Source organism: Pan paniscus, chromosome 8, assembly GCF_029289425.2.
Source record: "Pan paniscus chromosome 8, NHGRI_mPanPan1-v2.0_pri, whole genome shotgun sequence".
Classification (NCBI taxonomy): Eukaryota; Metazoa; Chordata; class Mammalia; order Primates; family Hominidae; genus Pan; species Pan paniscus.
The window spans coordinates 37,450,749-37,477,714 of NC_073257.2; the positions used below are offsets into that span (position 1 = coordinate 37,450,749).

The following is a 26,966-nucleotide window of genomic DNA, read 5'->3' on the forward strand; positions in this document are numbered from 1 at the left end:
TCATAGGCATTTCATAAAATTGATCATAGTTTCACAACATTTTAAAATTTGCTTCATTCCCTTCTGATATTTAATATTATAGAAAACAATTTTGATGCCAACTTATTTTTGCCTTTTAAAGTAACCTTTTCTGGGTGTGTCAGTATAGCTTGCGGGATTTTTGTTTTTCTTTGCAATTCCTAGCTGTCATCAGCCTATGTATGAGGAAGTGTCTCTTCATGCCTGATAAATACTTGATAAGCTCTTTCAATCTCAAATTGCAAGTGCTTCTGCAACTCACAGAATCATGAATAGATCTGGTTCAGATTCTCTGAATTTCTAAGCATGATGAAGCCACATTTCTTTACCTAATGTTCAGTTCCTTTAATCATTTCTGAAATTGGGAGGAGATGGGTATACAGAAAGGAAGAGCATTTGAAACCTGATTATTGTATTCAAAACCACAGATTCATAAGCAAGGCTTACGAGCATTTACTCTATGGTTCATAGTGAAATAACATATTGAACATTTAAAAATTTATATATTATTATTATTATTTGAGACAGTCTGGACACTCACCCACGCTGGAACACAGTGGCCATGATCTCGGCTCACTGCAACCTCCACCTCCTGGGTTCAAGTTATTCTCCTGCCTTAGCATCCCAAGTAGCTGAGATTACAGGCGTATGCCGCCATGCCAAGCTAATTTTTGTATTTTTAGTAGAGACAGGGTTTCACTATGTTGGCCAGGCTGGTCTTGAACTCATGACTTCAGGTGACCCACCCACCTTGGCCTCCCAAAATGTTGGGATTACAGGCGTCAGCCACCGTGCCTGGCCAAAAATGTCTATATATTTTAAAGTGTAATAAACACCCTTAAAGTATAGGGATGAAAAAACTTCCAAGTGGCAAGGAAGAGACAGTCAAGTCAGTGGTAACATAATAATTTCAAACCACTTCCCAACCATGTTCTAACCCTTAAAAGCTATCTACAAATTATGTGAGAAGCATCTTCATGTTTTTTCGTATTTGTTTTACAACAAATAGAATGCAGAATTCTAAAATGAGTTTGATTACATGCACAAAGCTATCTCCATAGGTAATGAACATTTGGCTTAATGGCTGTAAATATGGATTGGTAAATTAATTATGGAACATTTGAAATTAAATATGTGGTTGTTAAAATAAGTTAGATATGTGCACTGATATGCAAGGTAGTAGTAGATATAGAATTGTATGAAAACATAGATTATACATGTGTGAGTATGTATAATTCATATATTCAAAAACATTTATGGAAAGGCATTTATTGGCTGGAAATGATAAACAAACTCTGAAGATTGTAGGACTAAGTACTAGGTGATAGACCAAAGACTTATTTTAAAACTTTTTCTATCATTTGAAAAATTTTAACATTGTACAGTATAAAAACAATAGTAGTAGTTGTTGTTGTTGTTGTTTTGAGACAGGGTCTCATTCTGTTGTCCAGGCTGAAGTGCAGTGACGCGATCTCAGCTCATTGCAACCTCCACCACCCAGGCTCGAGCGATTCTCCTGCCTCAGCCTCCCAAGTAGCTGGGATTACAGGCATGCGCCACCAAGCCCAGCTAATTTTTTGTATTTTTAGTAGAGACTGGGTTTCACCACGTTGGCCAGGCTGGTCTCGAACTCATGACCTCAAGTGATCTGCCTGTCTCAGCCTCCCAAAGTGCTGGGATTACAGGTGTGAGCCACTGTGCCTGGCCTATTCCTGTTAAAAAAAAAGAAAATATTGAGATATGGACGTTAGGATCTACCTGAATATAGAAATAAGCGTTGGTTGGCTGGGTGCAGTGGCTCACTCCTGTAATCCCAGCACTTTGGAAGGCTGAGGCGGGTGGATTGCTTGAGCTCAAAAGAGTTTGAGATCAGCCTAGGCAACAAGGCAAGACCCTGTCTTTACACAAAATACAAAAATTAGCTGGATGTGGTGGAATGCACCTGTAGTTCCAGCCACCTGGGAGGCTGAAGTGGGAAGATCACTTGAGCCTGGGGGGTGGAGGTTGCAGTGAGCTGATATCGCTCCACTACACTGCAGCCTGAGCGAGAGTGAGACCCTGTCTCAATTAAAAATATATATATATTTGAAAAAAGAAATAAATGATGGTGCCAAATTTTGTATTTATCTAAGATGCTGTGTTTTCTTTGTATCTCTTAACAAGAAGTTATTAGACCAAATTAATAATAGGGAAATGGGCTGTTATTGCAGAACACTGAACCCATGTGTATTAGGCTGTTCTTACATTGCTATAAATAAATATCTGAGACTGAGTAATTTATAAGAAAAGAGGTTTAATTGGCTCATGATTCTGTGAGAGAGAGAGTGAGGAGGGTTTGTCACACTCTGTTTTTGTTGTTGTTGTTGTTGTTGTTTTTGATACAGGGTCTCATTCTGCGGCCCAGGCTGGGGTGCAGTGGTGCAATCATAGCTCACTGCAGCCTTGATCTCCCAGGCTCAAGCGATCCTCCACCTCAGCCTCCCTAGTAGCTGGGACTACAGGCGTGCAGCACCATGCCCACCTAATTTTTGTATTTTTTGTAGACACCATGTTTTGCCTTACTTCCCAGGCTGGTCTCGAACTCCTGGGCTCAAGCAGTCGTCCTGCCTCAGCCTCCCAAAATGAGGGGATTACAGGTGTCAGCCACCATACCTGGCCACCATGCATTTAATACTTACATTATCCTTGGGCTATCAGGTCTTTGAGATTATTTGAATTTATATTCACAAGTGCCAGTATATAGACACAGAATATATATAAATATATATATATTTTTTCATTTATTCAATATAAAATGTCACATACTATCATACCTTTAAGGTATGACCACAATTATGTATCAAATGAACTGTAAACATAGTTTAATAAGTTATATTTGTTTGGGAAGGAATTTATGTGATCTTAATTTTTGGCGAATGCTCTTATATTTGTTTTTGTAAGCTATTTAGAGTGGTGGGTGACACTCATATGGTATAGAACATCTTTTAGTCCTTTTAGGTGTCTCTTTATCATAACCATTACTTTTAAGCATAAACTGAAATGTTAAATGAAAGTATAGCATTATTTTTATATATATAAAATCTTGTAAAAGTCATAATTCATTAAGGCTGACATTTTTCTTTCTTTCTTTTTTCTTTTGAGACAGAGTCTCACTCTGTTGCCCAGACTGGAGTGCAGTGGCATGATCTCGGCTCCCTGCCACCTCCAACTTCCAAGTTCAAGCAATTCTTGTGCCTCAGCCTCCCGAGTAGTTGGGACTACAGGTGTGTGGCACCACGGCTGGCTAATTTTTATATTTTTAGTACAGATAATGTTTCACCATGTTGGTCAGGCTGGTCTTGAACTCCTGGTCTCAAGCGATCTGCCCACCTCAGCCTCCCGAAGGGCTGGGATTACAGGCATGAGCCACTGCACTCAGCCAAGGCTGACATTTTTCAATGAACTTGTTCTAGTCTTTAAAACAAATAATATTTTAAAATAGACATACATTAATACAAATATTACACTGCATCAAAATAAACTAAAGGTAACAGTAGATTAATGGCAGTAGGTTCTAAGGAATAAAACCATTTGAAAATTGCTTCTTTGCTAGATAAACAATTCTGTTTCAAGGAATGAACAACACTTTAAAAAATAAAGTTTTTGCCAGGAGTGGTGGCTCATACCTGTAATATCAGCACTTTGGGAGGCCAAGGCATAAGGATTGCTTGAGTCTAGGAGTTCAAGACAAGTCTAAGCAACATAGGGAGACCCTGTCTCAATTTTTATTATTATTTTAATATATATTAAAAAAATAAGGCTCCTTAACTTCACTAAAGAAATCAATAGAGTATAACTAGAAGAATATATTCTACAGAAAATGATTTATAGTATCTATAAGATCATGGAGAATAGGAAGAAACTTGTGTTTGAATAAACTAATTTTTATAAAATTATGAAGTTACAGAACCGATATGGCAGGACATTGAATTATTTCACAAAATGTGAAAATTCATAATTGCATTTGAGTCCTGGTTTGTCTTGTTAGAAAGGGAAGCCTCTCTAACACTGCTCTCAACCCATTGAGATCCATGGATGAGTAAAGATCCTCGCAGATCACAAAACAGGAGCAACCAGAATGGCTGATCAAGAAACTTACTCTGGGCGGGGCACAGTGGCTCATGCCTGTAATCCCAGCACTTTGGGAGGCCGAGGTGTGTGGATCATTTGAGGTCAGGAGTTTGAAACCAGCCTGGCCAACATGGTGAAACTCCATCTCTACTAAAAGTAAAAAAATTAGCCAGGCATGGAGGTGGGCACCTGTAATCCAGCTACTCAGGAGGCTGAGATAGGAGAATTTCTTGAGTCCGGGAGGCTGGAGGTTGCAGTGAGCAGAAATCACACCATTGCACTCCAGCCTGGGCAACAGTCTCAAAAAAAAAAAAAGGAAACTCACTCTGTTGTAGGTTCAGTCCCTGCCTTTCCTGCTGGCTATGATACAGGGTATGGACTGGTGACTACTGACTATAAAAATGGTCCCAGTTCTCCACTCTTTCCTCTATTTGCATCCTTTGCAATGCGATTTTGCAGTTGTCACCATCAAGAGGTGGTGCTGGTTTTCTCATCTATTGAATCTGGACTGACCTTGTGTGATATGTTCTTCCAATAGAATGCAGGTGAGTGACAGTGTGCTAGTTCTCAGTCTAGGCCTCATGAAGCCTTATGTGCTTCAGTTCTCTTCCTTGGAATGCTGCAACCACTATATGGCAAGTCCAGGCTTGCCTACTGTAGGATAAGGGACCACATGGAGCAGAGATGAGTTTCCCAACTGAAACCATCCTAGACCACCCGATCCTCAGCCTATCGAGCAGCTGATGGTGGATGCGTGAGCTAGCCCAGCCAAGATGTGCTGAGCATGGTTAGGATCAGCAAAATCACCCAGGAGCCCTGCAGACTTGTAAGCTAAATAAGTGCCTTTTGAATTAAGTCAGTAAGTTTTGAGGAAGTTTGTTATATGCATAGCTAATTGATGTATGAAGTAAATATCAAGTCATCTATTTCAAAACAAAATAAGACAAAATCTCCTTCAACTATTTACTCTAGAGTAGTCATCCCATCATTCATTTTTCATGTCGATTTATTTATTTATTTATTTATTTTGAGACAGAGTTTCACCCTGTTGCCCAGGCTGGAATGGAGTGACACGATCTCAACTCACTGCAACCTTCGCCTCCTGGGTTCAAGTAATTCTCCTGGCTCAGCCTCCCAAGTATCTAGGATGACAGGTGCCTGCCAACACACCCGGCTGATTTTGTATTTTCAGTAGAGACAGTGTTTCATCATGTTGGCCAGGCTGGTCTCGAACTCCTGACTTCAAGTGATCCACCCACCTCAGCCTCCCAAAGTGCTGGGATTACAGGTGTGAGCCACCACCCCCAACCAAGTTTTTTAAAACAATAGCCTATGCCTTACCTTCTCTTAATTCTTTCCCCTACAATTTCACTAAGACTGCTTTTGCTAAAAAGACTAAACATCTTTTTTAAATTTTATTCTATTTTTGAAACTAAAGATCTTGTGTGTGTGTGTGTGTGTGTGTGTGTGTGTGTGTGTGTGTATTTGAGACATGGTCTCACTCTGTCACCCATGCTGGAGTGCAGTGGCACGATCTTGGCTCACTGCAACCTCCACCTCTCGGGCTCAAGTGCTTCTTGCGCCTCAGCCTCCCAAATAGCCAGGATTACAAAAACGGACCACTATGCCTGGCTAATTTTTGTATTTTTAGTAGAGATGGGGTTTCGCCATGTTGTCCATGGTAGTGTCTAACTCCTGTCCTCAAGCAATCCACCCGCCTTGGCCTCCCAAATTGCTAGGATTACAGGCGTGAGCCACTGCACCTGGCTTGTTTTTATTTTAATTTTTTTTTTTTTTTCGTAGAGACGAGGTCTCTCTGTGTTGCCCAGCCTGGTCTGGCACTCCTAGGATCAAGTGATCCTCCCACCTGGGCTTCCCAAAGTGCTGGGATTACAGATGTGAGCCACCGTGCCCAGCTGAGACTAAAGATCTTTTAATTCCCAAGTCCAGTGGACACTTTCTAATGCTTGTCTTACTTAAGTTTCTGCACCATTGGACACAGTTGATGACTCCTTTCTTGACTCTGTCTCCTGGTTTTTCATGACACTACTGTCTTCTGGTTTTCCTCCTGCCTCTGTGGCTATTGCTTTTAATTCTCCAACATGGATCCATCTTCCTCTGCTTCCTCCATGAATGTCCACGTTCTCCAATGATCAGTGCCCAACCCCTTTTTTCCCTCAGTATTTTAGATAGACCACTTTGATGATATTGTGAAAGATATGTTTTTGTAACCCTTGCATATTCCAAAAAGTCATCATGTTCTCTTCATAAGTGAAAGCCAATTTTATTTCAACTCTGCTATTTGTTTTTACTTTTTTGAAGTTCTTATTTCAGCCACTTTGCTTTTCAAGTCATCCTTTGCTTTATTTTTTAATCCTATCCTGTCATCTTTTTCTCTTTCTTTCCTCTTTTATTTTTCTGCTCTAATTCATGGAGACAGCATCTTCCTGCATTCTATTGAGAATGTCCAAGAGATTTTTAAAAACATTCTTCAGAACTTTGTGAAGATACTTTTTCTTTCTTTCTCTCTTTCTTTTTCTTTCTTTCTTTTTCTTTCTTCTTTCTTTCTTTCTCTTTCTTTCTTTCTTTCTCTTTCTTTCTTTCTTTCTTTCCCTTCCTTTCCCTTCTTTCCTTCTTTTCTTTTTTTTTTTTTGAGACGGTCTGTCTGTCTCACAGGCTGGAGTGCAGTGGCTCGATCTCGGCTCACTGCCATCTCTGCCTCCCGGGTTCAAGCAATTCTCATGCCTCAGCCTCCTGAGTAGCTGGGATTACAGGTGCATGCCACCACGCCCAGATAATTTTTGTATTTTTATTAGAAATGGGATTTCGCCATGTTAGCCAGGCTGGTCTCAAACTCCTGGCCTGAAGTGATCCGCCTGCCTTAGCCTCCCAAAGGGCTGAGATTACAGGCGTGAGCCACCGTGCCTAGTGGAGATTATTCTTTTAATCTAGTTTTGCACTACATTTTTATAAGCAATTTTTTTCTCTGTCACTCATTCTTACATAAGTTGAGATCATCTAGCCATGCTTTTTTTTTGGCAACAGATAGAGGGGACAGTCCTGGCGTTCCTCACTGCACACTCGTGGGGAGATTGAACTCCTTTCTTGGATCTACTGTTTGAGAGGAAGATAAACTGCTGCTAGTCCAGTTGCCAGTTTTTAGGATATTTTCAGTTATTCTGGTCCTATTCATGATAATCTTACTTCACTCCTTGCACTTTGAAACTATCAAGTGCTTGAATATTAATATCCTGGCCAGGTGCAGTGGCTCACGCCTGTGATCCTAGCATTTTGGAAGGCTGGGGCCGGAGGATCACTTGAGCCCAGGAATAAAAGACAAGCTTGGGCAACATAGTGAGACTATGTCTCTACAAAAGAAAAAAAAATATCCCCATTAGGTATGTATATGGTTAATTTTTTTTTTTTTTTGAGACAGAGTTTTGCTCCTATTGCCCAGGCTGGAGTGCAGTGGTGTGATCTTGGTTCACTGCAACCTCTGCCTCCTGGGTTCCAGCAATTCTCCTGCCCCAGCCTCCCGAGAAGCTGGGATAACAGGTACACGCCACCACACCCGGCTAATCGTTTGTATTTTAGTAGAGACGGGGTTTCACCTTGTTGCCCAGGCTGGTCTCAAACTCCTGAACTTAGGCAATCTGCCCACCTCAGCCTCCCAAAGTGCTGGGATTACAGGCGTGAACCACCGCACCCAGCCTCTATATGGTTAATTTTATGTGTCAACTTGACTGGGCCATAATGTATCCAGATATTTGGTCAGACATTATTCCATGTATGTCTGTAAAGTTATTTCTGGATGAGATTAACATTTGAATTGGTAAACTGAATAAATCAGACTGCCCTCTCCAATGTGAGTGGCCATTATCCAATCTGTTGAAGGCCTGAATAGAACAAAAAGGCTGGGTAAGAGAAAACTCTTTCTGCTTGACTGCATTCAAGCTGTGACATTGTTTTTTCCCTGTCTTCGGACTCGAATTGAAACATGTACTCTTCCTGTGTCTTAAGCCTGTTTGGCTTTGGGACTGGAACTCCATACACCATTGGCTCTCCTGGGTCTCCAGCTTGCTGACGGCCAACTTTGGGACTTGTCAGCCTCCATAATTGCATAAGCCAATTCCTTATAATAAATCTTTTTTTGTACACATCCTATTTGATATGGTTTGGCTCTGTGTTCCCACTCAAACCTCATGTCAAATTGTAATTCCCAGTGTTGGTGGAGGGGCCTCGCGGGAGGTGATTGGATCATGGGGATGGTTTCTAATGGTTTAGCATCATCCTCCAGTGCTGTCTCATGACGGAGTTCTTAAGAGATCTGGTTGTTTGAAAGTGTCTAGCACTTCCCCCTTCACTCTCTCTCTCTTCCTCCTGCTCTGGCCATGTAAGATGTGCCGGTTTCCCCTTTGCCTTCTGCCATGATTGTAAGTTTCCTGAGGCCTCCCCAGCCATGTCCTGTACAGCCTGTAGAACTATGAGTCAATTAAACCTCTTTTCTTCATAAATTACCCAATCTCAGGTAGTTCTTTATAGCTGTGTGAGAATGGACTAATACACTATTGGTTCTGTTTCTCTGAGGAACCCTGACTGATACAGCACCGCTATTGGGATTCTTCCAGTTTTGACCCTCTGCCTTTGAAACTTTATACATGGAGTCTATACCTGCAATATACTACCACCAGCCTTCCAGAGCACTACTTTCTGCCCAATCAGTCTTTGGTTGTTACCTCTGAATTGTAAAAACTGATAATGAAATTGGCTAACATTAATAGGAACATATTCTGACTCAAAGATTATGCTAAGGATTTTACATCTACTGTCCTAGCTAATGTAACAATATAGAAAGATATGGGGGGATGGGAGAGTGAGGTGAAGAATAAGAAGAAAGAATCAGGCTGGGCACAGTGGCTCACACCTTTAATCCCAATACCTTGGGAGGCTGAGGAGGGAGGATCACTTGAGGCCAGGAGTTCAGGACCAGCCTGGGCAGCATAGCAAGACCTCATCTCTAAAAATAGTTAGCCAGGCATCCAAGATCAGGTGCTGGCAGAAAAAAAAAAAAAAGAAGAAAAAGAATTAGTGAATCAGTGCTGTGGCTGCCACATAATTTGGGATCTATGAGCAATATACTCTCTGCCCAATATTCCAATTGCTGCAGAATCTCTGAATGCAAGAATAACAGGGCTGATTAAAAAAAGTGCTCCTACATCTTTTCAGGCGAGTTAGGTATACTGTGAAGCAATGTCTGAGTGATTTTCTCAGTCAAGTTAGACCGTAAGCTCTGTAAAGGCCAATAGCATGACGGTATTTGTCCACTGTGTATTCCTAGTACCTGGCAAGGTACTTGGCACAGAATAAGTGTTCAAAATTTCCCATTAATGTTTGCCAAATCTAATTTTCAGTTAATAAAGATTCACCCCAGATTCTGATAAGTTGTATATGTCTTAATTTTCCTTGTGTTAATTTTTCTTCTTTTTTTCTGTAGTTTCATAGCTATTTTAGTGGACAATTGGGAGACACTTTATATACGTTTAAACCAGAAGTCACTTAAATGAGTTTTAAACGTTGTGTCAAAGCTCAGGAATGGCTCTACTAAAAGTCAATAATCATATATATTTCATAAATTGAATTAGTTGATTAATGCATAAGAGTTGAAAATATCAAAGAGAAATATTATTTTATGACCCTGAGTAAATATTTCCATTGCTCAGAACCCATTTCCTTATCTGTACAATGAAGAAAATTAGACACCCCAAGGTTTGTTATATATATGTGCATAGGGGTGAAGGGACTAACATAATGTATGTAAAACTGCTTTGCAAATGTGAAATCCTAGATATTTTGTTTTATTTTATTTTATTTTATTTTATTTTATTTTTTGAGACAAAGTCTTGCTCTGTCGCCCAGGCTGGAGTGCAGCGGTGCGATCTCAGCTCACTGCAACCTCTGCCTCCTGAGTTCAAGTGATTCTCAAGCCTCAGCCTCCCAAGAAGCTGGGATTACAGGCACATGCCATCACACCCGGCTAATTTTTGCATTTTTAGTAGAGATGGGGTTTCACCACGGTAGTGTCTAACTCCTGTCCTCAAACAATCCACCCGCCTTGGCCTCCCAAAGTGCTGGGATTACAGGCATGAGACACCGCGCCCAGTCAAAAGCCTATATATTTTAGATGTTTTGGTTGTTATCTTTATTGTTTTCTGCCTTGTGTGCTAATCTACATACATCTTTTTTTAAAAAAAAAACTCCAACCACATATTTCACTCTGTCACTGCCAGAAGCAACAGTACAGTATTATACTCTCCAATTTCTCTACCAGATTCAAGGGTTATGGCCTCTTTGGCAGGGAGAGAGTTACTGTCAGGAAAATCTTACTGTTGGATCCAGGACAAACCATTAAACAGTTGCATAAGTCTTTGTCAGCTTGGAGTTGTTGTTCTGCAGGTGTTTTGCTATGTTGACACAGCTCATGTTTGCCCTGTTTTACTTATTGCTCTTTCTTTTGGAGGAAATTATAGAGAAAACAGGACTCAAACCACAAACGGAAACAGTTTATCTGTTTAGCTGTTGAACTCCCCGGGAAAGAAGAAAGAAATCAGTTAAGAGATGCATGAGTGAATCTTTTTAAAAATCCATCTTCAAAACACACCAGAGAGAGTAATGAAAGTGATTGATTGATTAGAGGCATTTGCACCAGAGAGACACAAATGCCTCTAATTGAGGCATTAAGGTTAATAATTGTGAAAGTCCCCTCATGATGAAGGCTCTGCAGAAGGGACACAGGTAAGTAAAACAAGCCTCTGCCCTCATGGAGCTTCTTGCTCAACAGAGAAAAAGAGCAGGCAAGTGACTCTAACATACAGCAAACCGTAAAAATGTGGCCGTCATCCTCGTGACACCCCCCATTTTAGCAGATCTTAATAATTATTCATAATCAATTATATTTACAGATCTTGTTTCTAAACACACATGAAAATCTTGTATATTTTATTCTAAACATATGTGAAAATCTTGTTCTGAAATACAGCATTTAATGAGGCCAATGAACAAGCTTTCAGAGAATAATATATTGTTGTCTAGGAAGAAAGGAAGGTTTTGGAAAATACAAGTGACCTGTCCCTGTGCCTTGCTGATGACCACTGAAAAGGCTGAGCATATAGGAAATAGTCTTCATTCTAATGTGAAAGGCATATTTGTGTCCCGTGGAATGAGAGGTATGCATGGTATGAGAACAGGACCCAGGGTCATTGCAGGGCTCACAGTTGTAAGGCATATTTCGTGAGTTATATTCCTCCACATGGATCATTGCTTGTTAGTTATCACATTCATTACTTCTATTAGATCAGTCCTAGGGTGTTTAATTATTCCTGTAATTTTCATTTGTTCTTCCCTTTCTTCATCATTCTCTGTCTTTGGTATTGTGGAATTTCATTTCAGTCTCGAAGTCCATTTGATCTCATCCAAATGCTAGTTCAGGAGCATTTGTTTTCTGTTTTCTCAGAGTCTTTGTACATAGCTCAGCAATTCTTATATTTCTTAAAACTTTTATCTGTTGGATGAAGTAAAGGCTCAGAACTATATATGATTTTTATAAACACCTACATTCTAAGTCTGAATAGATTATGTGTATTTGATATTTTACAGAGAAAAATTTGAAGATTACTTTTACACAATTAAATACTTGTTTATAGCTTACAAACAAGCTGTATAAACTATTAATCATGATCTATCACCTGACAAGGCTAATATTTATCTAATGTTTCTTTTCTTTTCTTTCTTTTCTTTTTTTTTGAGACAGGGTTTTTTTTTTTTTTTTTTTTGAGACAGCCTGTCACCCAGGCTGGAGTGCAGTGTCATGATCTCGGTTTACTGCAACCTCCACCTCCTGGGCTCAAGTGATCCTCCCACCTCAGCCTCCTGAGTAGCTGGGACTACAGGCATGCACCATCACATCTGGCTAATTTTTGTATTTTTTGTAGAGATGGGGTGTATTAGTCTGTTTTCATATTGCTGATAAAGACATACCCTAGACTGGGAAGAAAAAGAGGTTTAATTGGACTTACACTTCCACATGGCCGATGAGGCTTCAGAATCACGGCAGGAGGTGAAAGGCACTTCTTACATGGTAGTGGCAGGAGAAAATGAGGAAGAAGCAAAAGCGGAAACCCCTGATAAACCCATCAGATCTCGTGAGACTTATTCACTATCATGAGAATAGCATGGGAAAGACTGGCCCCCATGATTCAATTAACTTCCCCTGGATCCCTCCCATAACACAGGGGAACTCTGGAAGATAAATTCAAGTTGAGATTTGGGTGGGGACACAGCCAAACCATCTCATTCCACCCCGGCCCCTCCAAATCTCATGTCCTCACATTCCAAAACCAACCATGCCTTCCCAACAGTCCCCCAGAGTCTTAACTCATTTCAGCATTAACCCAAAGTCCACAGTCCAAAGTCTCATCTGAGACAAGGCAAGTCCCTTCTGCCTATGAGTCTGTAAAATCAAAAGCAAGCTAGTTACTTCCTAGATACAATGGGGGTACAGGTATTGGGTAAATACAGCTGCTCCAAGTGGGAGAAATTGGCCAAAACAAAAGGGTTACAGGCCCCATGCAAGTCCAAAATCCAGTGGGGAAGTCAAATTTTAAAGCTCCAAAAAATGATCTCCTTTGACTCCAGGTCACGCTGATGTAAGAGGTGGGTTCCCATGGTCTTGGGCAGCCCTGCCCCTGTGGCTTTGTAGGGTACAGTCTCCCTCCTGGCTGCTTTCATGGGCTGGCATTGAGTGTCTGTGGCTTTTCCAGGTGCATGGTGCAAGCGGTCAGTGGACAATGGTAAATGGTACCAATTTACCATTCTGGGGTCTGGAGGACAGTGGCCCTCTTCTCACAGCTGCAGTAGGCAATGTCCCAGTAGGGAGTCTGAGTGGGGGCTCTGACCTGATATTTCCCTTCTACACTTCCCTAGCAGAGGTTCTTCATGAAGGCCCCACCCCTGCAGCAAACTTCTGCCTGGGCATCAGGGGTTTCCATATATCTTCTGAAATCTAGGCAGAGGTTCCCAAACCTCAATTCTTGACTTCTGTGCATGCACAGGCTCAACACCACATGGAAGCTGCCAAGGCTTGGGACTTCCAACCTCTAAAGCCACAGCCCAAGCTGTACATTGACCCCTTTCAGTCATGGCTGGAGCAGCTGGGACACAGGGCCCCAAGTCCCTAGGCTGCACACAGCATGGGGACCCTGGGCCTGGCCCACAAAACCACTTTTTCCTCCTGGGCCTCCAGGCCTGTGATGGGAGGGGCTGCCATGAAAGTCTCTGACATGACCTGGAGACACTTTCCCCATGGTCTTGGGGATTAATATTAGGCTCCTTACTACTTATGCAAATTTCTGCAGCTGGCTTAAATTTCTCCTCAGAAAATGGGTTTTTCTTTTCTACTGCATCATCAGGCTGAAAATTTTCTGAACTTTTATGCTGTGTTTCCCTTTTAAAACAGAATGCTTTTAACAGCATCCAAGTCACCTTTTGAATGCTTTGCTGCTTAGAAATTTCTTATGCCAGATACCCTAAATCATCTCTCTCAAGTTCAAAGTTCCACAAATCTCTAGGGCAGAGGCAAAATGCTGCAGTCTTTTTGCTAAAACATAACGAGAGTCACATTTGCTCCAGTTCCCAACAAGTTCCTTATCTCCATCTGAGACCACCTCAGCCTGGACCATATTGCTCATATCGCTATCAGCATTTTTGTCAAAGCCATTCAAAAAGTCTCTAGGAGGTTCCAAACTTTCCCACATTTTCATCTCTTCTTCTGAGCCCTCTAAACTGTTCCAACCTCTGCCTGACACTTAGTTCCAAAGTTGCTTCCATATTTTTGGGTTTCTTTTCAGCAATGCCCCACTCTACCAGTACCAATTTACTGTATTAGTCTGTTTTCATGCTGCTGATACAGACATACCTGAGACTGGGAAGAAAAAGAGGTTTAATTGGACTTACACTTCCACATGGCCAGGGAGGCCTCAGAATCATGGCGGGAAGCGAAAGGCACTTCTTACATGGTGGCGACAAGAGAAAATGAGGAAGAAGCAAAAGTGGAAACCCCTGATAAACTCATCAGATCTTGTGAGACTTATTCACTATCATAGAATAGCATGGGAAAGACTGGCCCCCATGATTCAATTACCTCCTCCTGGGTCCCTCCCAAAACACACACGAATTCTGGGAGATGCAATTCAAGTTGAGATTTGGGTGGGGATAAAGCCAAACCATATCATGGGGTTTCACCATGTTGGCCAGGCCAGTTTTAGAGGGAAATTATTCTGTGTTTCAACATTAAGTATGATGTTATCTGTAGAATTTTTGTTGAGAATTTTCATCAGGAATGGATGTTGTGTTTTGTCAAATGCATCTGCTGTGTCCATTGAGATGATTATATAATTTTTCTTTTTTTGATTTATTAATATGGTGAATTACATTTATTGATTTTTGAATGATAAACCAACCTTGCATTTCTAGAATAAACCTCACTTGGCCATGATGCTCTTAATATGTTGTTGGATTTAATTTTGATAAAATTTTGTTTAGAATTTATGTTCACGGGGAATACTTCTCTCTAATGTTTTCTGACTATATTTTCTCATTTCTTTATTCCTCCTTGCAAATCTATTAGTTTTTTGCCTCATGTAATTAAAAGATCTGTAATTTGGTGCACAGACTTGTGTTTTGTGCTTGAGGGTTCACTTAGCTTGGTGGATCTGTGGGTTTACAACTTTTGTCATATGTGGAAAATTTAGGGCCATTAAATATTTTTCTGTCCTTTCTCATCTCCTTTGCAGATTCCAATTACAAATACATTAGGTCACTTGAAGTTATCCCACAATTCACTGATGCTCTTTTCATTAAAAAATTCTTTTTTCTCTTGTCTTTCACTACAATAGTTTCTATTGGTCTATCTTCAAGTTTATTAATATTTACTTCTTCAATGATTAATCTGTCATTAACCCCATCTAGAGATTTTTCATCTCATACATTCTACTTTTTATGTCCAAAAGTTCAATTTGGGTCTTCTAAAAACATCTTCCATGTCTCTATGTAAATTTCTGAACATATGCAATGCAGTTATAATAACATGTTTTAAAGTTCTTGTCTATTAATTCTAATCTGTATGTCAGTTTTGAGTCAGTTTGAACTGACTCAAATATTTCTCCTCATTAGGGGTCCTATTTTCTGCTTGTTTTATTTCTGATAACTTTTGCCTGGATGCCAGACATAGTAAACTTTACTTTGTTAGGTGCTGGATATTTTATATTCCTGTAAATATTCTTGAGCTTTGTTCTGGGGTGCAGTTACATTACTTGGAAGCAGTTTGATTCATTTGGGTCTTGCTTTGAGTTTTGTTAGGTAGGACCAGCGCAGTGCTCAGCCTAAGGCAAATTGCCCACAATACTGAGGCAAGAGCCTTCTGTATACTCAACCCCATGCCCAGGGAATTACAGTACTTTTCCGGTCTGTCCAGTGGGAGCAGGCACTATTCGTGGCCCTCTGTGTGGAATGGGTGCTGTTTCTTTAATCCTTTTGAATGGTGCTTTTCCCAGTATCAAGTAGTTTCCTCATATGCATCCACTGCTCAATGTTCTGCTGCATACTTAAGGGGGACCTTCTGCAGATACCTGGATCCTTCCTTCCTTCCTTCCCTCCCTCCCTCCCTTCCCTCCCTCCCTTCTCTTTTCCTTTCTTTTTTTAAATTTTCTTTCTTTCTTCCTTCCTTCCTTCTTACTTTTCTTTTATTTTCTTTCTTCCTTCCTTCCTTCTTTTCTTTTCTCTTCTCTTGGTTTCTTCTCTTTTCTCTTCGTTTCTTTTCTTTTCTTTCTCAGGGTCTCACTCTTTCACCCAGGCTGGAGTGCAGTGGCACAACTGTAACTCACTGCAGGCTTGACCTTCTAGGCTCGAACAATCCTCCCACCTCAGACTCCCGAGTAGCTGGGACTACAGACGCACACCACCACACTCAACTAATTTTTGTATTTTTTGTAGAGACGTGGCCTCACCATATTGTCCAGGCTGACCTCAAACTCCTACTCAAGCAATCCTCCTGCCTCGACCTCCCAAAGTGCTCGGATTAACAGGCATGAGCCACTGTGTGGGGCCTGGATTTCTTTTTTTATGAAATAGTCTCCTCTCCATTACTCTGTCCTCAACACTCTAGCTTCCACTGTCTTTGTGGACTCTCAATTTCATCTCCTCAATTCGAGGAGTTCACTGGGTTTTGCCTGGTTTCTCTGTATGTTGCAGCCTAGAAACTCTTAAAGTTTCTCATAGTGGTAAAACGAGCATTTGTAGCACTCGACTTGTTCACTGACTGTTTCTCAGGGATCACTGTCCTTCATTGCCTATACTCAGTGCCTTCAAAGCTATTATTTCATATATTTCATCTGTTTTGTTGTTGTTTGGTTGCTTCATGTGTTAGAGTAAATCAACCTCTATTTCTCTATCTGGGCTGGAAACAGAAGTCTCTGTTTTTGTTTTGTTTTCTTTTGTTTTTAAATGCTATTTTAAGTGGATTTTGTAACATTAATCTTCTAATTACTTCTAGAAATACAATTGATTTTTGTATATGGACCTTGTATCCTCCAAATAGTACGGCTTTAACAAGATTATTGGATCATTCACATACACACATCTGAAGAGAGGTAAATATAAAGTAATTGGGGGATTAAGGAGCAAGAACTCACAGTATATAGAAGAAATTACTAAAAGAGCTGCAAGGAAGAGGTGGGATTTGAAGGATATATAGGATATGTTATAAAGAAAAGCTGCAGCATGAACAAAGCACAGAAGGAGGCCTAATCAAGGGCTGAAAAGTTCAATTTGAATTAAAGGTCAGTTTTGAGCAGAAGATTTTAGAAAACCGAAGTTGCTACACATATATTATGTATATGTATATATAACTGCGATAAGAGAGTCTTCTCAGACCAGGTTAAATCTTTCAAGATAAGTTTTATTTTTCTTTCATAAAGTGCTCACAATTCGAATTAACTTTTTTTAAGCCTATATCTGTAATGTTTATCTTCCACAAGAGACTGAAAATTCAGTGAGGGCAGAAATCATTCGTTTTCACTTTTTGTTGTGTTTATGGCATTTAAAAATAAATATTCATTGAATTAGTTAATAAATGAGGCTGGGTGCAGTGGCTAACACCTGTAATCTCAGCACTTTGGGAGGCTGAGGTGGGTGGATCGCCTGAGGTCAGGAGTTCAAGACCAGCCTGACCAACATGACCCTACTAAAAATACAAAAAACATTAGCTGGGTGTGGTCATGGGCACCTGTAATCCCAGCTACTTGGGAGGCTGAGGCAGGAGAATTGCTTGAACCCAGGAGGTGAAGGTTGCAGTGAGCTGAGATCATACCATTGTGTTCCAGCCTGGGCGACAGAGCAAGACTCCATCTCAAAAAATAAATAAATAAGTAAATAAACAAAATGAAACTAGGATAAGCAGAAGTATGAATTTAATTTTATGTGCAAATGGGAGTCTTCAAACATGTTTATTGGCTGGGCATACACCTATAGTCCCCCTACTTGGGCGTGCTAGCATACACCTATAGTCCCAGCTACTTGGGAGGCTGAGATGGGAGAATCACTTGAGCCTGGGAGGTTAAGGATGCAGTGAGTCGTGATAGTGTTACTACAGCCCAGCATCCTGGGCAACCAAGGGAGACCCTGTCTCAAAAAAATTACATAAATAAATAAAAATAAATAAAAGTGTTTGTTTTGGGGGATGATATATGTAGAGTTATGCCTTAGGAAGATTTTTCTGGCAGCATATGGTGAATAAATTAGAAGAGACCAGGCATAAGGACAGCAGTTAGTAGGCTACTTTAATTGTTTATTTTATTTTGTCTTCCAGCTTTATTAAGGTATAATTGACAAATAAAAATTATATATATTTAAAGTGTACATGTGATGATTTAATATATACTGTAATAGTTTAGACAGGAGGCAAGGTGAAACTGAACCATGGCAGTGACCTAAAAACGGGATGGAAATGGATATAAAAGATTCTGTAGAGGGAAAACCAGTAAAACAGAAATCGGAGATGAGAAGAAAGAGAGAAATCAGTGACATACCTGACTGACATTTTGGGAGCACAGAATTAGGGGGAAAATGGTGCCATTCACAGAAATAGGAACCTAACAGGAAGAGCTGCTTTGAGGAGGTAGCTATCAATTTGGAGTGTCGTTTACCTATGCACTTTGTAGGTGAATCTATTGATCAGGCAATTGGAAATGTAGTTCTGGATCTCAGAACTGAGTAGTGGTTTAGAGACACTGATGTGAGAATCATGCCCCTAAAGGGGACATTTAGTTCTAGGATACTGATGAGGTTAGTGAGAGAGAGAGAGAGAGAGAGAGAGAGAGAGAGAGGTAGACAACACAGTGGAGAATCCCAAAGAGACAGATTTGGGGGCATAAGCTTTAGGAGGCAGAAGGATACCAACAAAGGATATGGATTAGTAAAGTTTTCCAAAGTTGGGAGTAGACTCTAGAGAGCGTAAAGGAAAGGAAAAGACAGGGCTCTGAAAGTAAAAAGGTTGGCGTCTAGAGTGCCAGAACTAGGTCTCCACTCCAATGACATTCCTGACAATGTTCCCTAACACCACACTACATCCTGTTCTTTGTAACATTCTTCAGAAAAATAGATTTGTTCTCAGGCCTATATTCTGTTTTCACTCATGTCATTCTTGTCTGTTTTGCTAGGAAACCTGTGGAAACACTCATTTTGGATGCTGCCGGCTCTGGTCAGTGACTTCGAAAGAGTAAAGACTCTGAATCTGATCATCATTAGAGGGTGGTGGTGGTTAAAATAATATAGGTTAATAAATATTTTTAGGAGCTTTCTCTTTCTATTAGAGCAGCAGATACAACTAACAAGTACATCAACTTTTCCTCGCCAATTCTTTAAGTAAATTAAACATGCTCTATATTTGTTTAGGTTTAAACTTGATTAAGACATATATGTATTTTCTTTCTTCATCTAATTAGTGATTTACTGTTATTATCTGAAAGTCATACAAGACTATTTAAAGGTGAGTAACATTTTATGAGCGCACTATATAGTACTATAAGGCCTGGAACAGCATGTCTTTTGTTCCAAGACTGTCAAATATGCATCCTCAAAGGCAAAAGTGTGCAATGAGGGGTGCAGAGAATTCTGACTTTCTGATTTCCTTTTTTTTTTTAACCTTAAGAAAAAAGAAAGACATTGGAGATAGTTAAGCTGATGGACTTAGTTTCTGCCTTAAATAAGGAACTAATATGGGACAATCATGTGTGCTATTGTCATTTTCAAAAACTAGAACAAATAAACAGACAAACAAACAAGAAGATAACAGTTCTACCCACAGAATCCATTGTTAGCATCTGTGAGAAGAATTGAGTCTGCTTATTTCTGTAATGGGCATTTCTACGTAGGAAGAACTGACCCCATCATAAGCAAGTGTCATTGAAATGCTTTCTATTAGTCTAGAGAAGCTCGCGAGTCCATTTAGTTCAGAGAAGAGTTGCAATTATTGTCCTGAAAGAGCTAGTGTGTAGACCTCGAAAAGAGGGTAGCCACTTTAAGGGCAAGAGATCTCTTTATAATGCAGTCAATAAAGGCAAATACATGTTCTAAAATGTAAGCTTAGTTGTCTCACTACTGCCCCAAGCATAATTCTAATACCAAAGTTTTTTTAAAAATATATTTTAATTTTTTAAAAAATACAGCTGGGTCTCACTATGTTGTCCAGGCTGGTCTTGCACTCCCGGGCTCAAGTGGTCCTCCTCCCACCTTGGCCTCCCAAAGTGCTGGGACTATAGGCATAAGCCACCACATCCAGCAAACACCGAAGTTTTGAGTAGGTTGATTCTTCTTTGAGAGCCTCTGTTCTGTGCGTATATTAACACCTTTTTCTAGGTTTAAAATTTATTTTTATAGGGGCCAGGCATGGTGGCTCACACCTGTAATCGCAGTGCTTTGGAGGGTCAAGGCAGGAGGATTTGCTTGACGCCAGGAATTTGAGATCAGCTTGGGCAACATAGCAAGACCCTGTCCCTACAAAAAATAAAAACTAATGTAGCCAGGCATGGGGATTTGCTCCTATAGGCCTAGCTACTCAGAAGGCTGAGGTGAAAGGATTCCTTGAAGTTCAAGGCTGCAGTGAGCTATGATTGCATCATTGCATTCCAGTCTGGGTGACAGAGGGAGACTCTGTCTCTAAAAAATAATAATAATAATTAATAAAAATAAAAATTTATTTTATAAATAGATGCCTTTTTTTTTTCAAAAGAAAACAAGGACAATTTTAAGAGCATTTCCATGGATATTCCCTTTTCCCTTGCCAAAAAGTAATGAGACAAGCCTACAGGCTCAGTTCCATTTTGGTCAAATTGCAAATATGTGACATTTTAGGAATCTTGGGCTGTTTTATTCTTCACACCCATTTAATCACAGTTTGCTGACTGGGGTTTGATGGAATAAAGTAGTTCTGTAGATTCACTGCAGTTCTGTTTCTGGGATTTTGTAGCAACTATGGTTTCAGAGGAGAATGGAAAAAATAAACACACTTAGCAACTCAAAGGCCAGCTGACTTAAAACTGGCTTGGACATTCTGGACTCATCACCATGACTTTTTCAATTTTTTTTTTGTTCTACATTGTAAACAGACTAGTGTGGATTCTTCTTTTGTATATTTATATTTAAGGAAGGACCAGGTTGGAAAATTCCTCTTGGGGTATACATTTATATAACTTTTAAAAACAAAATAAGGCCAGGCACGGTGGCTCACGCCTGTAATCCCAGCACTTTGGGAGGCTGAGGCAGGTGGGTCACTTGAGGTCACGAGTTTGAGACCAGTCTGGTGGTGAAACCCCGTCTCTACTAATAATATAAAAAAATTAGCCGGACGTGGTGGCATGCACCTGTAGTTCCAGCTACTCGGGAGGCTGAGGCATGAAAATCGCTTGAACCTGGGAAGCGGAGGTTGCAGTGAGCCGAGATGGCGCCACTGCACTCTAGCCTGCGTGACAGAGAGAGACTCTGTCTCAGCAAAACAAAACAACAACAAGAAAATAAGTCACAGGTTTCATATGTATTAAAACTGAAAGCAAAGACTTGAAAGAAATGTACTTATTGACTAATGACACCATTTCCTTCCCATTTAGGGGAAAATGGATAACAATATCCTTCACCTTAAGAAAGATTCTCTAGTCTAGAGTGCCAACGAGCTTTAGAAAACATTAATTTAGATCCAGAGACCTGGGGTATGTATGGTGGCTATTGTATTGACTTACATTGTAGGTATCAGAGGGAGAAATGTGGCACAAAACCCTAACTAGTGAAGGTTAATTTAGTTACCCAAGTTTATGCACAAGCATAGCTGGGAGGTTGCCCATTCACTGTGTCTCTCTTTCTTGGGTCTCCGCAAAACTCTTGAACTTGAACATCCATTATTATGGTGCATTCAATAATTCCTATGATACTTACCCAAAAATACATATGTTTCCTTTTCTCTTTCTTCCTTTTTCTTTCTTTCTTTTCTTTCTTTCTTTTTTTTTTTTTGAGACAGAGTCTCACTCTGTTGCCCAGACTGGAGTGCAGTGGCATGACCTGGGCTCACTGCAACCTTCACCTCCCAGCTTCAAGCGACTCTCCTGCCTCAGCCTACTGAGTAGCTAGGATCACAGGCACCCACCACCATGCCCAGCTAATTTTCAGATACATATCTTTTAATATAGTCTACATTAAAACTATTTTAAGGACTTTGGCCATATTGAAACAGAACAGTTAGTTTGGAGGGCCATTGTATGGAGTGGAAAATTTGCTGTTGGGACTATGGAAACAATTCAGGCTACATTCCTGCCTGAGTCCTGAGACATTCAGCACAGCATTTTAACACATCCTTTGACATTGATTTAGAAAAATGGCAAAAATGAAAGGTATGGTGGATATCTTTATGGAGCTCACCAAAATTTATCTTCCATTCTTCTGTTTAAAGCACTCCAACTTGTTCTGGAGGAATCTTTTTGCTAACCCAATGGATAGCAGCCATGAAATTGTAGTCATTACAGTGAAATTGCCCCAGGGGTGAACCTGATTGGCTTAAACCAATCAGAACATCCTATCTCTCTAGCCATAAGGATTACTCAGATATGGATATAATCACATTTGCAACAATGAGGCATAACAATATTATAGTGAAACTTCTGGGAAAAAAGTTCCCTCACACTTCTAACAACCCCAAAAGAAAATTCTTCCTCTAGATGGGATGGGAAGGTTTTTACTTCTACAGCTATTGTTGCTACTGTGAATGGAGCTGACCTTAAGACAAAACTGAGACATTGGGAGGAGCAGGGAAGAGAGAATTAGAAAGTAGTCACTAGAGCCACACTGTCCAGTAGAAATTTCTGTGTTGCTGGAAATTTTCTATATCTGCACTACCCAATATGGTAACCACTAGCCACATGTGGCTACTGAGCATTGAGTTGCGGCTAGTGACAGAGGAATTAAGTTTTTAAGTTAGCTAATGAAAATTTAAATTTAAATAGCCACGTATGGCTGGTGGCTACTATATCGAACAGTGAATCACGAGGTGGTGCACATAATACCTATGAATAGATCCATATGTCACCTAAACAAAAATCTGTTGCCAACACACACAAGACATCTGATTTTCAGAAAGAATGGATATATTAGATTTATGTTTTCATTCAAAGCTGTTATGGCAGTTAACTTTTGAGCAAGTGACTAGAAGATCAATATCCACTACTCTTTTTTTTGAGACAGAGTCTCGCTCTTGTCGTCCAGGCTGGAGAGCAATGGTGTGAACTCAGCTCACTGCAACCTCCATCTCCCAGGTTCAAGCAATTCTTCTGCCTCAGTCTCCCAAATAGCTGGGATTACAGGTGCCCGGCACCGCGTCTGGCTAATTTTTGTATTTTTAGTAGAGATGGGGTTTTGCCATGTTGGCCAGGATGGTCTCCATCTCCTGACCTCGTGATCCACCTGCCTTGGCCTTCCAAAGTGCTAGGATTACAGGCAAGAGCCACTGCGCCCAGACCTCGTGATCCACCCACCTTGGCCTCCCAAAGTGCTGGGATTACAGGCATGAGCCACTGCGCCCAGACCTCATGATCCACCCGCCTCGGCCTCCCAAAGTGCTGGGATTACAGGCGTGAGCCACCGCGCCCAGCCTACTCTTTTTTACATTTGGCATTTTATAGCTGGCAGGACTTGGGCAAATTATATCAAATCTCTGATACTTCAAAGATTAAATGAGATAATCCATATAAAGGACTCAGCATGGAATCTTGCCTGTAATAAATATTCAATGAATGGTAGCCTGCTGCTACCACTGCTACTTACCACTGACATAATATAAACGACTGTCCACCTTTTAGTACCTAGAAATGCCTATATCTGACAGTAATAGGTCACTGAGACATGAACATATCAAAGTTGGAAGAGAGTTAGAGAGCAAGTAATCCAAGAAGATATCATTGCAGAAGGGTAAATTAACTCTCAGTTGTCAAAATGACCAGGCAATTAGTAGAGCACAGAAGAGACATTACAGCCAAGACCTCCTGGCTCAAAATTACAGCCAAGACCTCCTACTTTTTATTTTTGCTTCAACTTTTCCCAGATTTTTCAAACTGCCTGGCATTCTCTATTCAACTTAGCAAACAGGTTAATACTAGTGACTTAGAGAAAATTCCATTCATCTTCTAGGCAGTTTTACAATAATAAGATAATCTTCTCAAGACCATTTAACCTCACGGTTGACTCTAGTTTCACTCTTCAAGACGTGGTGGGAAGGATTTTGCTGTCAGTGTTATTGAATGCCTGAATCATAGCTGTGTCTAAAAGATTTCAAAAGTTCAGGCACTGTTTTGATCTCATTCTCTATTTCCTTTGAAAAAAATGTTCTTAGCAGGGGAAAAAAAAACCCTTTTTCTTGAGTTTATAGCACTGTATCATAATGGTCAAAGGCAGAATTGGGTAAATTCCTCAATGAGTTATGTATTTTCCTCTTTAGTTCCTTCTCTTGTCCGCAGGCCACCATTTTATAGCTTTCAAACTGGAGCCAACAATACCTAAAATCTAAGTTCCTACTGATTCAATACTGAACGACTTCATCTTTGAGTCAAGATGGCAGGACACCAGGGCACCTATAATTTATGACTACATAAACAGATACTGTTTGTTCTACATTGACAAATTTTGGAGTTTCAAAGTCATTTCAATCCTTCTTCACATAGCACTGTAGGGATAGACTGGTTGGAATGTAAGTTTTGTAGCTGCATCATCTCATTAAAAATTATTGTTAGACTATAGTCCTATTAGATTATGATCAATACTTTACAACTAGAAAGTCAGAATGAGAAGGTGAGACCCCATTTGAGTTAATTTTGCATTATGTTGCTTCTACATAGATCTGTTTCAAGTATCATTTAAGCCACTGTGTGAAATTGAGTTCGAAATGAGAAATGTCTGATTTATAAAGATCTTTTTATCTTACCATCCATCCTAAGCCATACCAGATGTTCTAAGATACTCACCTCAATTACCACATAAAGGAAGAGGTTCCCATACTTCCACATTCTTTCTAAAAACACATGTTAGCAGTTCATTGTTTCCATGGCTGTAAGAGACATAAGTGTGTTCCTGGCACTTTGGGAGGCTGAGGTGGGAGGATTGCTTAAGTCCAAGAGTTTGAAACCAGCCCGGGCAATATGGTGAGACTTCATCTCTAAAAAAATAAATAAATACAATGTGTTCCTAGTGCTTTACATTTCTTCCCTTCTCCTACGATAGGTTAGGGGTACAAACATTTTCTCCAAATCAATGTATGGCTTTTGTTAATGCCAACGGATTGTTTTTCTCAAACATTGCTATAAATGTTGATTAGACTTCTAAGATGACCACACAAAAGAAGTATGTCAATTACTTTAGGGGTTAACTCGGCTTTGGATGGCTGGGATGGGAACTAATGATGAATCTCAGAATTATTATTTCTGGGAAATGTCACCCATGCTCCAAAATGCAGACTATAAATCTTCAGAACATAACCCATATGGAAGTTGGGGACTTCTTATACGTCAATCAGGTTTCAAGTCTGGATGGCATTTACTTAAACATTTTCTTAACAATATAATTTGGTGTATGGGCAACAGTGCAAACTCAAATAACAGATTCTAAAAATATAATAATGAATACATTATATGAAAAACTTCAAAATATAAAGCATTAATGCAAATGAAAGACTACCAGACATATTAAGGAAGGCATTCTGATACTGGTAGCCAAAAATATGTCTTCTTGGAGAAATAAATGTTATGGTTGATATATATGTACAAAAGATGCAATGGGTCAATGTTAATCATATCGCCCATTGTACTTTTATACTTTGAAAGCACTGAAAGATCCAGTAGTGAGTCATAACTGTGACTTCCAAACTAGATCAATTTTGAAGGAAACTGATTCCTGAGACTAGCTGATAAATGTCATTTGTAATGGGAAACATTTGCTTTCTGGCTAGTTTAGCGCATTTAGGTAGACAGTAATGAGTTGCAGCTGAAGGGCGGAGATCCTCTAAAAAGAAGTATATTTTTTCTTTGCCAAATATAATGAAAAAAGTATTTCTTCCAACTATCCCACTATTGATAGTCTTTCAAGAAAGATTCTTGCAATGTGACTCTTTCACAGAAAAAGAAAACCCACTGGAAAATCAGAAGAGAGAATTATTACAGCCCAATAAATAGTATGGAGCTGTAAGAAGAATAATCAACATTTATCACTATAGAAACAAAGATACAAATTAAAACAAAGAAGAAATATAGCTTAATGTACAGGAAAATAAATGTATGATAAACCACATATTAGCGTGGACTAGTTTATGTTTTAATTACAAATACATCCCAAATCTCAGGTGCTTAAGACAGCAAAGGCTTATTTTTCATTATGCTACATGTTTAGCACGGGTTTGCAAGAATGCTTTGCTCTGTTATTTTCTTAATCAACATGGGACATGGAAGGGAGCAGTAAGGTACCTGTCACTGGCAATGAAATGCCTCCCCCAAGAAGAGTCTACACATCACCTTCAGTTTCATTTCATTCGCCAAAGCAAATCACATGGCAATGAGCAATTTCAGTAGGACAAAGTTCAGTTCTACCATATGCCTAGAAGAAAGCAAATTAGAATATCTGAGAACAGCTGTTTGACACACTTACGAAAGAAAAACTAGTTATAGGCCAAGGACCATTACATGCAAAGAGAGTCTACGGAACTATTAATATCAACCACTGGAAGGTATTTGTTGACAGCAAAAAAAAAAAAATTTTCAAATTTACTACTAATCAATACATGAACATGAGGATCTAGAAAACGTATTGCTTAGGTTGAAAAGAAGGACATAAGTCATCATGAGAAATGGTCCTAACATAAATTTCAGGCAAAACTTTATTGGTCTGGCCAGGCAAGGTGGTTCATGCCTGTAATCCCAGCACTTTGGGAGGCGGAGGCGGGTGGATCACCTGAGCTCAGGAGGTCAAGACAAGCCTGACCAAGGAGGTGAAGGTTGCAGCGAGTTGAGATCGTGCCATCGCACTCCAACCTGGACAACAAGAGCAAAACTCTGTCTCAAAAAAAAAAAAAACCAAACAAACAAACAACAAAAAAAACTTTATTGATGACAATATATTTGCTTATGAACTCAGCAAGTCAAGGATGTTTTCTAACCAGTTTTATTAGGAAGCCTGGTCTTTGTTAGTAGACTTCAATCTTTTATTTA

General features: G+C 39.9%; 1 long non-coding RNA gene across 1 annotated transcript; it reads right to left on the minus strand.

Annotated features, from left to right (window-relative positions):
* Positions 1–26,929, minus strand: LOC117974526 (uncharacterized). Its single transcript, XR_004664549.3, has 3 exons — positions 26,226–26,929; positions 24,735–24,925; positions 1–1,730 (listed from the first exon to the last, which is right to left on the minus strand). It is a non-coding gene; the product is annotated as an uncharacterized LOC117974526 (long non-coding RNA).
* Between the last annotated feature and the right edge of the window lie 37 nt (positions 26,930–26,966).